Source organism: Arvicanthis niloticus, chromosome 2 (genome assembly GCF_011762505.2).
Source record: "Arvicanthis niloticus isolate mArvNil1 chromosome 2, mArvNil1.pat.X, whole genome shotgun sequence".
Lineage (NCBI taxonomy): Eukaryota > Metazoa > Chordata > Mammalia > Rodentia > Muridae > Arvicanthis > Arvicanthis niloticus.
The window spans coordinates 51,135,333-51,149,745 of record NC_047659.1 but is presented as its reverse complement, the minus strand read 5'-3'; the positions used below and the strand labels follow the sequence as shown (position 1 = coordinate 51,149,745).

The following is a 14,413-nucleotide window of genomic DNA, read 5'->3' as shown; positions in this document are numbered from 1 at the left end:
TGGTTGCTTTCATCATTTGTTTGGGAGGTGGCATAGTTGAGCAATAGACTTGCAGTTCTCATTGCTGCAGATAACACTGCTGAGGATGGGCCACGAAGGTAATGATTACCTACATGGCTGTTTTAGGAACTTAGAGGTTTCCAGCTGGTCGAAATCACTGACCTTCCCTTGAGACCTGCGCAAGAGTCCAGTGAGTAATCGTTAGTGTCACAGGGACAATGCTCTGCCTTCAAGGGCATGTTAATGCCGTCATTTTTCTTTTCTTTTCTTTTCTTTTCTTTTCTTTTCTTTTCTTTTCTTTTCTTTCTTTCTTTCTTTCTTTCTTTCTTTCTTTCTTTCTTTCTTTTTTTTTCGAGACAGGGTTTTTCTGTGTAGCCCTGGCTGTCCTGGAACTCACTCTGTAGACCAGGCTGGCCTTGAACTCAGAAATCCGCCTGCCTCTGCCTCCCAAGTGCTGGGATTAAAGGTGTGCGACACCACCGCCCGGCTAATGCTGTCATTTTTCAAGCCTGCTGCTAGTGAAGAGCTATGATGTTTAAGTATATATATTTTTCTCCTTTTTGTTTTTTACTACTTTTCTATTTTCCTGACTTCCAAGCACCTTTCCCAGGGTCTCAGATCACTCTCTTTATCATAATTATTATATTATAATTAATTATTGTAATTATTAAACATTATGATGTACTAATAATAATTGTTGCTGTTTTTTTCAAGATAGGGTGTCACTATATAGTCTTGGCTGTCCTGGAACTTGATTTGTAGACCAGGCTGGCCTCAAAATCACAGAGACCTGTCTGCCTGCCTGCCTCCAGAGTGATTGGATTAAAGGTGTGTACCACCATGCCCAGATTTCTTTGTGTTATTAACACCCCTAACCGTTATCCTTAGGGAGAGATTTGAGGCTCTATGGCGTGGTCACCCTGGGAGTAAACTCTTGGGTTTTGGCTTGTTTGTTTGCTTGCTTTTTTTATTCTTCCAGAGCAGGGGACTTAACCTACAGCTGTGTGCTTGCTTGCCAATGACTTTTGAAACCCATTGGCTCAGTGGTGATGTTTTGTGGGAGATGAAGTAGGCCCCACTGGAATTCCTCAGACCCATTGCCCACTGCCATACAAACAAACAAAATCCCCAATATACTGAGGACAAACTAGAATTCTTGGGTAGAAAAGCGGAGGTCCATAGCAAAGTGCCTGGCATAGAGAGAATCAAACAAGGGTATGACAGGCTCAGCTCTCAGTCACACTGTCGGGGAAGGCTCTGGCCCACTCACCTCTGTTCCGAGGCTCCTCCCTTTTCTTTTGCTCAGCTTGCTGTATCTGTGGAAAGACCTGCAAGAATTTCACTGTGGATTCCTAGTCTATGAACAGAAGCTTATTTTCTGTTCCCTGATAATATAATCTATACTATATTAGATATATTAGATATATTATACAGATAATATAATCTATACTCAATAAACCAAAAACCAAAACCCAACCAACAAAACAAAGATAGTGTCTATATATTATTTTACAACTTGAAGGATTTTTTTTTCTGTACCCAGGTTCAAACTCATGAATTCCAAACACACACACTCTCCAGCTGAATCTTGTTGTTTTGTTTTGTTTTGTTTTTTCGAGACAGGGTTTCTCTGTGTAGCCCTGGCTGTCCTGGAACTCACTCTGTAGACCAGGCTGGCCTGGAACTCGAAAATCCACCTGCCTCTGCCTCCCAAGTACTGGGATTAAAGACGTGCGCTACCACTGCCCGGCCTCTCCAGCCCTTCTAAGAACAAGTTTTAAAGAATTAATTCCTGTGCCCTCTTTAAAATTCTATATAATGCTCTAAATTTGAGGGAACACATGTATGAAATATGCATTGAAAATGTTAAGATGATATTTAAATGGGTAAGAAATGCTGTCTATTGCTGGTTTTTAAATTCCTAGAGTAATAGTATTCTAGGATTTGGAAAACAGGATATTTCAGTATTCTTTTTGTTTTTTTTCGAGACAGGGTTTCTCTGTGTAGCCCTGGCTGTCCTGGAACTCACTCTGTAGATCAGGCTGGCCTTGAACTCAGAAATCTGCCTGCCTCTGCCTCCCAAGTGCTGGGATTAAAGGCGTGCGCCATCACCGCCCGGCTTATTTCAGTATTCATAAGCAGTGTCTGTCTTGGTTAGGGTTATTATTGATGTGATGAAACACCATGACCGAAAGCAAGAGGAAAGGGTTTATTTTGCTTGTGTTTCTCATCGTAATTCATTATCATTGGAAGTCAGGACAGGGACTCACACAGGACAGGAACCTGGAGGAAGGGGCTGAGGCAGAAGCCATGGAGGGGTGCTGCCTACTGGCTTATTTCCAGTGGTTTGCTCAGCCTGCTTTCATATAGAACCTAGCCTAAGGATAGCACCATCCACCATGGCTGGACCCTCTCCAGTTTCTAACTAAAGGGAAACGCTTTACAGCTCTGCCTCCAGCCTGATCTCATGGAAGCAATGTCTTTACCGACGTTTTCTCATCTCAGATGACATTAGTTTGTGTTACAAGTTGACAAAACTATTTAGCACAGGCAGCGCGATTACCAATTTTAGAGTTAACCATGGGAAATTGTCTAGGTACAAAGTTACTTTCTTTGTGTTTTCAGACTGTGGTCCTTGGGACAGCATGCTGGGTGAGTGGGTGGGAGCGTTTGGTCAGAGACCAAAATGAATGGTCCCTTCCCAGCTGTGCACTAGTGAAAGCAGCTGGAGAGCTGTCCCCAGAGAGGCAGCAAACCCGCAGGTCCCAGATTGTCACCCCCCCCCCCCCCAGCTCCTTGTTAAACATTTACTGTCAAACATGTGGAGCAGATCTGCTGTCCTTATTGGGAAAGAGTGCGCTTGTGTCAAATAGTTTTCAAACAGGGTTTTGTAGCTCCAGGGAAGCTTGAACCATAGGCTTCAGATGGCTATTTCCTTACTGTCCTAGTAAAAGGCCAAGCGCAGAGAACCTGAAGAGCGGTAACTCACTTTACCCCATCACTTTGTCTTAAGAGGCTTTATTACTTTTACTACTTATTAAAAGTACGACTTATTAAAACAGGAATAGTAGCACAGCATGCCGTTGACATTGTAGTAAATCTGTATCTGATGATGACAATTTAAAACTCTTTAAAATGTCTTAAGATAGTTCAAAGGAAGGAAAGCCGTCTGGTTGTCAGTGTGGAGTTTAGTAAAGTTATCCAGATTGGTTTTGTTAGCTAAGTAATTACAAAAATGAGTGTGTTGCAGAAAAATGCCGCCCCTTTGTTTTATAGGCCAGAGAACAGTTTATGTTGAATATCTGAATGCATTAATATTTTGGTTCTTTTTCAGTCATGGTGTTAGAAAACTATATAGATTAGTTTTGCTCATTAGTTATCTGTCTATCTATCTATCTATCTATCTATCTATCTATCTATCTATCTATCTTGTTTAATTTGAGACAGGATCTTGTTATGTAGCTCTGGCTGTCCTGGAACTCTCAATACAGACCAGGCTGGCCTCACACTCACAGAGATCTGCCTGCCTCCAGCTCCCAAGTGCTAGGATTAAAGGTGTGCACTACTGCACCCTGCTGTTCATTAGTCTTGGTCTCTGGAAGTCTTTTTCTTCACCACCTTGATCCAATGGCTCCCTGAGATAGTACTTTGGGAACTACCATCAGCAGAAACATTATTAGGTCAGTCTTCTTAGATCTTTACTTCTTCCTGTGCATCGCTAGGTTAGATTTTAGGCTGCTGGCTGCCTATTTTATACTTGCTCTCCTATTCCAGGAGGCTAGCTAGCCAAAACAAGGCTAGGGGGAGCTTTAGGGGTAAATCTAAGAACTACGTGCTTTGAGCAGAGCTGTCTGGTTTTGGCTTTTTGGGATACGAGACTGGGTAGCTTACATGATAAACATTTCTTTCTCGTGGTTCTGGAAGAATTTGGTTCCCTAGTGAAGGATTTCTTCCAGTCTTTCAGTCAGCCAGGCATCCTCCCACTGGGGTCTCTTGTGGTAAACAGGAAAGGAGAGCGCATTCCATGGTGTTTCTTCTTAAAACAGCATGGACTCTTTATTGAGGTCCCATCTCGGGGTCCTCATCTAAGCACAGTTATCTTTCTCAAATGACAAGTCATAAATAATTTAAAGATCTAAATAGACTTAAAACAGTTTCTTCAACAGTTACAAATACACGTAATACAAAATGTTATATTGCGTTATGTTTATATTTATTTCATGCACGGGAAAGGCACTTGTGTGGGACAGAACAAATTGCAGAAATCAGCTCTCTTCTTTCACCCTGTGAGTCCGTGGGATCAAACTCAGGTTGCTGGGTAGTGGGGGCTAGCTGGAAAAATGTCCCCACAGGCTCGGGCATTTGAATGCTTGGTCCAATCCCAGCACTTGGGAGGCAGAGGCAGGCGGATTTCTGAGTTCGAGGCCAGCCTGGTCTACAGAGTGAGTTTCAGGACAGCCAGGGCTATACAGAGAAACCCTGTCTCGAAAAACCAAAAAGAAAAAAAAAAAAAAAAAAAAAAAGAAGAATGCTTGGTCCCCAGTTGGCGGTGCAGTTTGGGGGAAGTTTAAAAGGTGTGTCCTTGATGGAGAAAGTACTTCACTGAGGGTGGGCTTTAAGAGTTTACAGTCTCACACCACTTCCTGTTCTCCTTTTCTCTGCTTCCTGTTTACAGTTAGACGTGTGGTCTTCTAGCTTCTTGTTCCTACGGCCTCGTTTTAAAAGCTTTTTAAAAGCGCCTGCTTTTGCTGCCATGCCAACCCACCACGATGGACTGTCATTTCTCTGGAACCACCATAGCCAAAAAGCCTTTTTCTGTAGGTTCCTTTGGTTAAAATTGCTTTATCTCATCAAGAGAAAAGTAACTGATGGGTCAGCTTTGGCAGCAAGTGTGGTTACTCACTGAGCCGGCTCACTGGACCCCTAACGGGCTTTATCAGCAATTCACATGTAATTAGAAGCACCTCACTTAACAATTTTGAAAAGGGAGTCTATGTGCTTGGGTGAGGAGTGCGGTGCTGGGGCACTTGGCAGCTGTGAAAGGCTGAGTTCTGATCCCCAGAACTCCAAAAGGCAACAAGGAAACAAAAGAAAGGGAAGGTATTCTGTTGGGCGCTGTAGAAGTTGTTTTTTCTAAGCTGGAACCGGAAATGGACATATTAAGGCAATTAGTGATTGCCAAGTTACTTGCCTAGCAAGATTATAAAGCAGAGGTGACTCTACTATGCTGAAGGCTGTTTGTTTTAAGTTTGTTTGTTTATTTATTTATTTATTTATTTATTTTTGGTTTTTTTCGAGACAGGGTTTCTCTGTATAGCCCTGGCTGTCCTGGAACTCACTCTGTAGACCAGGCTGGCCTCGAACTCAGAAATCCGCCTGCCTCTGCCTCCCAAGTACTGGGATTAAAGGCGTGCGCCACCACCGCCTGGCTTAAGTTTATTTTAAATGTTTATTCATGTGTACACATGTATCTGTACATATGCCATGTGTATGCAGGTGCCCACATAGGCGGGAAGACCTAGGGGTTGGCAATCTCATGAAGCCTGAATTTGTGAGCTCTTGAATTAGGGGCTTGCATCTGAACCCTCATCCTCTGGAAGAGCCATAAGTGCTCTTTCCTGCTGAGCTGTGTCTCCAGCCCCTGCCTTTCAGTCTTGCTTTTAAGACTCTGGAGTCTTTACCTGATTCAAGGCTTTAATTGATATGTAGTATTTGCATAACTGATCCACTTTGGTTTGGTTGGGACATAGTACAGGAGTTGAATTTAGAAACACTGTCTTTGGGGGTGGGAGAGAAACCAGTTAGGAACACTGGCAATTCTTCCAGAGGGTCTTGTTTTTCGTTTGTCTGTTTTTTTTTGTTTTGTTTGTTGTTATTGTTGTTGTTTTGCTTTTTGTTTTTGTTTGAGACAGGATTTCTCAGTGTAGTCCTGGCTGTCATGGAACTTGCTCTGTAGACCTGGCTGGCCTTGAACTCACAGAGATCCAACTGCCTCTACCTCCCATAAAGGCAAGTGAACCGCCAACCAGTCCCTGGGCTTAGGTTTGATCCCTAGCATCCACATGGCAGCTCACAGCTGTAACTTCAGTTCCAGTGGATCTGAGACCTTCTGTGGCCTCTGAGAACACCAGTCAGCACATGCTGCATAGAACACATGTGGGCAAAACACTGTTACATATGAAATAAATTTAATGTAATAAAAAAGAAAAAAGAAAGATGAGGGCTGGAGAGATGGCTCAGTGGTTAAGAGTGCCTGGCTGCTCTTTCAGAGGACTGGGTTCAATTCCCAGCAGCCACATGGCAGCTTACAAATGATTGTAACCCCAGTTCCTGGGGACCTGACACCCTCTTCTAGTTTCCATGGGCCCTGCACAAAAGGTGCACAGAATTCATGTATCATACACATAAAATAATAAAATACACTTTAAAACCTCCACAAAGATGGCCTCTTATAAATTTTATTTACTCCCTCTCAAAGGCCTTCCCTTCAAATGTCACTTCAGGAGGTTAAACTTCAATATATGAATTTGTGGGGACATGATCTATGTCCCCACACAGCATAGAGAGAGAGAGGGACATAGCATGTCCTACCATAGCAGGTTCTCTGGGCTCCCAATTTTCATTGTTCCCAGCATCTTTTGCACATATCTGTGGGGAGAAGTGATTGGCTCAACTTATGGGTTGGTCAACTTTGGGGATTTTTGGCTTAGCAGGATCCTTAGCAGGGCTTCCAGAAGTGACCTTGTAATAGCTGTTCCATGTTGAGAGGGAACCAGCTGGAGCCGGGTGTGACATGGGAGGTATTAAACATTGTGAAGACAAATTGGGTGTGATGGTGCAAGCTTTTGGAGCTCAGGAGGCAGAGGCAGGTGGATCTCTATGAGTTTGAGGCCCGGACAGCCAGGGTTATTACCTAGAGAAACCCCGTCTCAGGAGCCTAACATCTGAGAGGCTTTATCCAGCAGCGGATGGAAACAGATGGAGAGACCCACAGCCAAACATTAGGTGGAGCTCAGGGAGTCTTATGGAAGGGTTGGGGAAGAATTGAAGGAGCCGGAGGGGTCAAGGACACCACAAGAAGACCTACCCAGCCAACTAACATCAGCCCATGGGGCTCACAGAGACTGAACCACTAACCAAAGCACATGCATGGGCAGAACTTAGGTCTCCTACACATGTGTAGCAGATGTGCAGCTTGGTCTTCATGTGGGTCCCCTAACAATTGGCGCAGGGGCTGTCTTTAATTCAGACTCTATTGTCTGCCTTTAGATCCCTTTTCCCTAGCTGGGCTGCATCATCTGGGTGCAATGGGAGAGGATGCACTTAGTCCTCCTGCGACTAGACATGCCAAAGCAGGTTGGGACGGGATGGGGTGGGGGTCTCCCCTTCTCTAAGGAGATGGGGAGAGGAAAATGGGGGGAGGGAGATGGGCAGGTAGGACTGGGATGTTAAGTGAATAAATTAATGAAAAAAAATTATAGAAACCCCTGTCTTGAAAAACAAAAACCAAAAACAGTGACAAAACAACCGACCCACTCCAAGACTGTAAAGGCAGATGCTAATGTGCTCTCAGACCTTTCTTTACTCATGAACTTTGGTTTAGCAGGCATGTAGGAGTTGTAGCTTGAAGCTGAGCCTCAAAGAAGCATGGGCTCTGGCCTACCAAGGCTCCCACAGAATGGTTCAGTTGGGGTTAAAATGGAATTTCTACCCTATTTTTTCTCCAGACCTGGACTTGAACTTAATATTAATAATAAATAAACAAATAAATGTCTCTATAACAAAGAATTAAGACAGTGAAGGCAACCTAAGGCCCAGTCACCTTCCCTCCAGAGGACTGTTAGAGCATCTCATGGCTGAATCAGACACATCTTCTGACCTTTGCCCCATGGTGTGTCAAAAACTGCAAGTCTGCCCTAGGCACAGGGAGAGAAAACTTTTGTCTCCTCCATTTGGTCACATTGTAATTTAACCCATCTTCCTTCACCAATTACTGTTTTTTTTTTTTTTTTTCCCACAATGGGAAACCAAGGAGGCAGTCACGTGGCCCTGCGTGATCAGTAACAGCTCCGAGTTGCCCTTGCTTGTTTTTTGGCCATGCTCCCCTGCCGGACACCTTTATCTCATGTGTACAAAGGCATAGTGCCCGCTTGTTTTTTTTCCAACTTAATACCAGATCCTATCGGGGACTCTAGCTGAGCTGATGCCATTGGGTACATATATTTCGACCTTCTGTCCCAGTTTCCCCGAGTAAAAAATAATCCTGTGAATTATTGTCGGAGGAGGAAATGAGTCAGCTCCCTGTCACGTGATTAACTCCACGATTAAGACTCTCCCTCTTCCCTGAGAATGTGGGTTTTCTTTTTTTTTTTTTCTTTTTTTGCGGGCTGACGGGGGCGGGGGTTGGGAAGAATTTTCACAATTCAAACATACCCGCTCCCACCCCTACCTCACTGCCTCCCCCTCCATCTGCTAAACTTGTCTGGATGCGTTTAAGCAGCAGGCCCGCTTTTGAGTCTCTGCCAAGGGCAGGGCAAATCCTGCCCCACCAGTTAGATCTGTCCAGGCTTGCTTGAACCCCAGGCACAGTTAGGTTTCCCTCCATGTTCCCGAAGAGCAGAAGCAGAAAAAGAAACAGGAGTCAGAGAAGAGCCAGTGAAAGAACACAACCATCGTGCTCCCTGCCTGCAGGGCCTGTCTCCCAGGAGACAACCTGGGTCTGCTGTGTGTTATTTACTGATGCTTAACTATGCTGCATAAATTGCCTTTTTTTTTTCTTTGCATACCCTGGATTATCAGTACTGTGAGGGTCAGATTGTGTACCTCTCTGGTCTGAGGTGTAGTGCTCAAAGGGTATGTTTTTGACAATTAAAACAAAACATCTATAGAAGGCATGGTGACTGATAGGCTATTTTTCTGCCACTAGTGAAATGAACCAATTTAAAACAGGTTAGATTATATTAAAGGCAGGTTTATTGGGAAGCTGCACTCGGGCAAGTTCACTGGCCCCAAGGATTGAGGCCAGGGGAGTCATCTTGGGGCGGGGTTGGGGGGAGGGTAAGAGAGAAAGAGACAAAGGGCACACACTCCACAGAGAGAGAAGGGAAGGATGAGAGAGAGAGAGAGAGAGAGAGAGAGAGAGAGAGAGCACAAAATGTCTAGATTACATAGGGAGGAGCCTCTGGGGAAAGAGCAGCCCAGCTCCTGGGCTGGAAAGTTCAAGGTTGGGGACAGCTATGGCTTCTAGGACTGAGGGATGCTGGGACAACCTGGAAGCCATATCTGCTTTGATATGTAAAACATGCGCCTCAGTCCCTTGTCCCGGTCCGAAGCCAAACTGTGACCAAGAATGAACTTGGAGCAGGGGTTGAAGAAAATGTAGTTTCCCCCTTTGCTTTGAACAGTGAACACTGTAAAAAAGCAACCCAGGATTTTTTGTTTGTTATTGTTGTTTTGTTTCTTAAAGACTGGAATTGAGCCCCTCCTCCCATTGCATCTCAAACTATTGTGATAAGGTTTGCCCAGCAAGCACCTTCGCCCACTGAGCCAATGTTAAAAGAACAGCTCTCTTTCTGCTGAGAAATATAATTCAATGGCCAGTTCAGATGTCTTCAGTGACAGTCCTGGGGACATGATTAACTGCTGTCTGCCCTTTAAGGGTGGCTATGCTGCTAGCTGCTGTGCAGACAGGAGGAACACAGCTCTATAAGTTAGAAACGTCCACATTTCTGTGGTTCTGACCTTATTTATTTATTTATTTATTTATTTATTTAGGGTCTCACTATGTAGTCCCTGCTGGCCTGAAACTTACTCTGTAGACCAAGCTGGCCTTGAACTCACAGAACCTGCCTCTGCCTCTCAAGGGCTGGGATTAAGGTTTCTGATCTTTGAAAGAAACAGCAAACATGCAGCCAAAGTCACCTGAATGCAATCCCCACACTATGTCTCACTGGCTATTCTTGCATCTTTTATTTCTGGGACTGTTAACGATACGCCATAGCAGATAATAGAAATTTGATTTTTCATGATTATTATTTTAATATTGGTCTGATGAATAGGTACACAGGATGCATGGTGAATGCTCTTTCAAGTCTTGCAGAAGGTTATACAGAGTACTGTCTTTGTCACTGAAACCAAAGAGAAGCCGAATAAACCCTTCAGCTTCATTTGATTTTATCGTCAAGTTTGGAAGCTTTGAGCTGAGTGACAGGCTGCTGTTACCTTTGCTACAGATAGTTCGTCTGTCCCCTGGGTCAAGGAACCAATGGGTATCACAAGCATTTGTCCAGAATTCAGAAAAAGGTTCTACTCATTGAAATCACCAAGCCTTCCTTTGAGTCCATCCAAGTGTCTGATGGGTAACCTCTGACGGAGCCAAAACTCCAGCTTTTTACAACACGCTGATGTCACTATTCTCTGAAGAGCCTTGACGTTAGCTCTTTAATATACGGGCCACCAATTATTTCTCTTTCACTTAGCCTAACCACGTGTGTTGCACCTCGCTAATAACGTTGTAGTCTACCATGTCCAGACAGCTTTCCTGAGCTCCGTGCAAAATGGAGGACTCCCTTTTCTTAGTGGGGCTGCTTCTTCTCTGCCTGGTCTGGGGAGCCTGACCCACACTCTACTTGGGGAATGTCACACAATCCCTGGAGAAATTACAGGTTCAACTTCCTGGAATGCGTCTCCATGCAAATGAAGGATCCCCAGAACCTTGAGCCTCAAACAATGAAACTTCACTCTAACAACCCCTTTCCACTCTCCAAGGTTCATATACGTGGCCCTGGTTTACTCTGAATTAAGGGTGTGCACAAGCTAAGATCATCTCAGAGAGCTGTTTTATTAAGTTTCTTGGAGAGGGCACCCCACTCCTCACTCCCAACCAGACTGGGATCCTGCAGAGCTCACACGGTCTGGATTCTGCTTTATCCTTTCAGCCTGGTGTGCTGCATCATCTGGACACCCTAAGAGGGGGACGAAACAGAGGCTGAAGAACCACAGCTGACCCCCACATGCATACCACAGACTCCTCTGATGAACCCGAAACTCTATTTCCCAGGATGTAGAGTTCGGATCTGCGCTCCTGTCTTCCACAGGTAGCTTCAGAATTGAACTCTTGTTTTCTTTCCTGGGGGTTTACAGTGTAGAACTGGCTGAGCGGGTACCGCCTACGCGGCCTGTGATGGCCTCGTACTCTCAGATATCTTTTCAGTTTTGTGTTTGAGACAGGATTTCACTGTGTAGCCCTGGTGATTCTGAAACTCGCTCTGTAGACCAGGCCTCCTGCGTGCTGGGATTAAAGGCGTGCGCCACCACTGCCTAGCCTCTCAAACTCTTGCCTCAGCTTCCCCCCAGCTATCACATCTAGTTTTACACTCTCACTTTCAAACTGTGATTTTGGGAGCAAATGGCACATGGGAGAGATGGTGAAACAGGCCTAGAGAGTTTGGGGATGAAGTCACCCCTCAACAGCAAAATCGGCAGGATTTGTGGGAATCACTGGCCCCCAGGTTCTTCTCAAAGAAGTAGTGCAGCTTTCCCAGGATCCTCAGCCCCTTCCCGTCTAATTGACTTACTGAGAACCACCGCCAGGGGCGCACGTCCAAGATTCCCCGACCCCAATGATTAAGAGATGGCCTCTTAAGGCCTTCTACATCCTGGAACTGTTCCCTCGTCTTTGAAATCACAGCCTTAGTTTGTCCCCATTCGGCTTTGTTCCTTCACGTAAAACGTTAATTCTTCAGCTCCATCCGTTTTCTCAGTGGCTCCAACTACATCCTTGCACCCCGCAGTTCGGCAAACTTCCCCACGCTTTTCAAACACACAGATGGGTTGTTCGGTGACTGTTGCCTTTTCATGGAACTCCCGTGATTCTTCCCTGAAATTATCCCTAAAGCCATTCTTGGCCTCTACGAAAAACCATTTGTCACAACCCCCCAAATTCCCTGGAAACATGTATTTTATATAGTGGGATTACAGTAACGTATAAAAACAGTCGTAGGTTAAGCAAAACAAGGGAGGGGGGGTTGGTGGAGTTCGGCATCTGAGTGGTCCATGAATGCTGTTTGATTTGCTATAGGCAAAATCGTCCTCAGAAGGCTGGCATAGTTACTCTTTTAAACCATCCCTAGTGTGAACACAGCCTCAGCTCTGGAATCCAGAGTGTCTAGTTATTGTAGAAGGAGGTCCTGGTTATAAAACACCAACACCAGCTCCTTTCACAGATTAGTCTCCTGTAGAAAAATTCTTTATATTATGGGCAGAGGCGTCTTTACTGCAGCTAGGGAGCAGTACGGACCGTGCTGGCTGTTCTGTACCCTCCTTTAAAGAATGTATACATTATATATATAAATATTCTTCACTGCAGACACAATACAAAAGCTTGTCCTGCCTGCCATGTAATAAAAGGTCGGGTTTCCTCCATCCCGATCACCAGGACCTTTTCTGAAACCCCAGCAGGTTCTCTCCATAGCCTTGTGCAAGACACACACACACACACACACACACACACACACACACACACACTGCATGTGTATTTGCTTCCCTTAATTTATGTGCACCAAGTGTGTACAAGAGCCCTTGAAGACCAGAGACACTGGACACCCCGAAGCCAGGGTCACAGGCAGCTGTGAGCTCCCTGTCCTGGGTGCTGGGGACCAAAGTCAGGTCTCCTGCAAGAGCAGCTGAACACTCCTCACCACCGAGCTGTCTCTCTGGCCTCTGCTCTTGTGCTAGGCAGGAAAGAAGGTCCGAATCAGCCTGACTCTGAAGGACAGCAGCTGTGGGGATGGTGGGCAGCAGCCTGTGCTACAGGGCTAGCACACTCATTTAACTTCATTGGGAAAAAATAATGAAAGTGGTGAAAAGTATTTATGGGACTGGAGGAGAGCATATTTTGCTGGTTTTACTTTATGTTTGAAGTTTTGGGTATAGCTCTGCTCATAAATACTGAAATGCCTAGCATAAAGAACGCAGCCTGGGGCATACCCCATAAAACTTACAGTGCGATTAAATGAGCAATTTCCACTGGAAATAAAATGGGTGTGTTGGGTGGAATATGAATTAAACTGTGCGGGACTCGGGCTTGCGCGAGGCTTTGGAGAGAAACCTGCTGGGGTTGGTGGCACCGATCGCAGTCCGTGTGCAGGTCAAAGCCAGTAAACAGCAAAAGGTAACTGCAGGAAGGTCAGAGCACCCCACACCATGACTAATGTAGCTCCCCTGTCCCTTTTTCTGAAAAGATTCAGAAAAGGTCCTGGTGATCAGGATGGAGGAAACCCGACCTTTTATTACATGGCAGGCAGGACAAGCTTTTGTATTGTGTCTGCGGTAGAGAATTTTGGGCTTTTTTTCCCCACATTTTTGAATGTTTCCCCCTGAACAAGTCATGTGTATGTGTGTGGTGGTGGTGGTGTGTGTGTATGGTGGTATGTGTGTGGTGTGGTGGTGTGTGTGTGGTGTGGGGTGTGTATGTGGTGGTGTGTGTGTGGTGTGGGGTGTGTGTGTGTGGTGGTGTGTGTGATGTGGGGTGTGTGTGTTGTGGTGTGTGTGTGTGGGGTGTGTGTGTTGTGGTGTGTGTGGTGTGGGGTGTGTGTGTGTTGTGGTGTGTGTGTGTGTGTGGTAGTGTGTGTGTGATGTGTGGTGTGTGTGGTGTGTGTGGTGTGGGGTGTGTGTGTGTGGTGTGTGTTGTGGTGTGTGTGGTGTGGGGTGTGTGTGTGTGTGTGTGGTGTGTGTGTGTTGTGGTGTGTGTGGTGTGGGGTGTGTGTGTGTGGTGTGTGTGTGTGGGGTGTGTGTGTTGTGGTGTGTGTGTTGTGGTGTGTGTGTGGTGTGTGTGTGTGTATGGTGTGTGTGTGTGGTAGTGTGTGTGTGTGGTGTGTGTGGTGTGTGTGGTGTGGGTGTGGGGTGCATGGGGTAGTGAAGGGATGCATCAGAGACCAAGAGCATTTGCTTTTCTTCAAAAGGATTGGAGTTTGGTTTCCAGCACCCACATGAGATGGCTCAATACTTCCTGTAACTTCAGCTCCAGGGCATCTGACACCCCCTTCTGGGCTGTGGGGCTACCCACACACATGTGATACCCCACCCCCTCATAAAAACAAATGAACAAGTCACTCAGGTGTTATGAAAGAGGCTTCATAAAAGAGATTGCAACCGGAACATCCACAAGAACACAGCTCAGGCCACAGACCACTCTCTGTCCTGGCGCCTTTGGGACCCTATGGGGACATTCAGAGATGATGCCGTCCTGGGCCAGTGAGATGACTCATTGGATTGAAGGTGCTTGTAACTAGGTCGGAGTTCTTGAGTTTATCTGCCCAGAATCCATGGTAGAAGGAGAAAACCAACTTTTGCCAGTTGTCCTCTGATTCACACTGGAGCTGTGGTATGTTTGTGTGTACACGTGTGCGTGCAT

General features: G+C 45.6%; 1 long non-coding RNA gene across 2 annotated transcripts in view; it reads left to right on the top strand.

Annotated features, from left to right (window-relative positions):
• Positions 1 to 16: 16 nt before the first annotated feature.
• The window catches only part of LOC143441344 (uncharacterized), a 35,599-nt gene continuing 21,202 nt past the window's right edge, over positions 17 to 14,413 (top strand). The window contains exons 1-2 of one of the 2 annotated variants that reach the window (XR_013108653.1): positions 17 to 190; positions 10,938 to 11,096. This is a non-coding gene — a long non-coding RNA (uncharacterized LOC143441344). The remainder of the gene's footprint in view (positions 191 to 10,937; positions 11,097 to 14,413) is intronic. The other variant, XR_013108652.1, reaches the window with a different exon arrangement.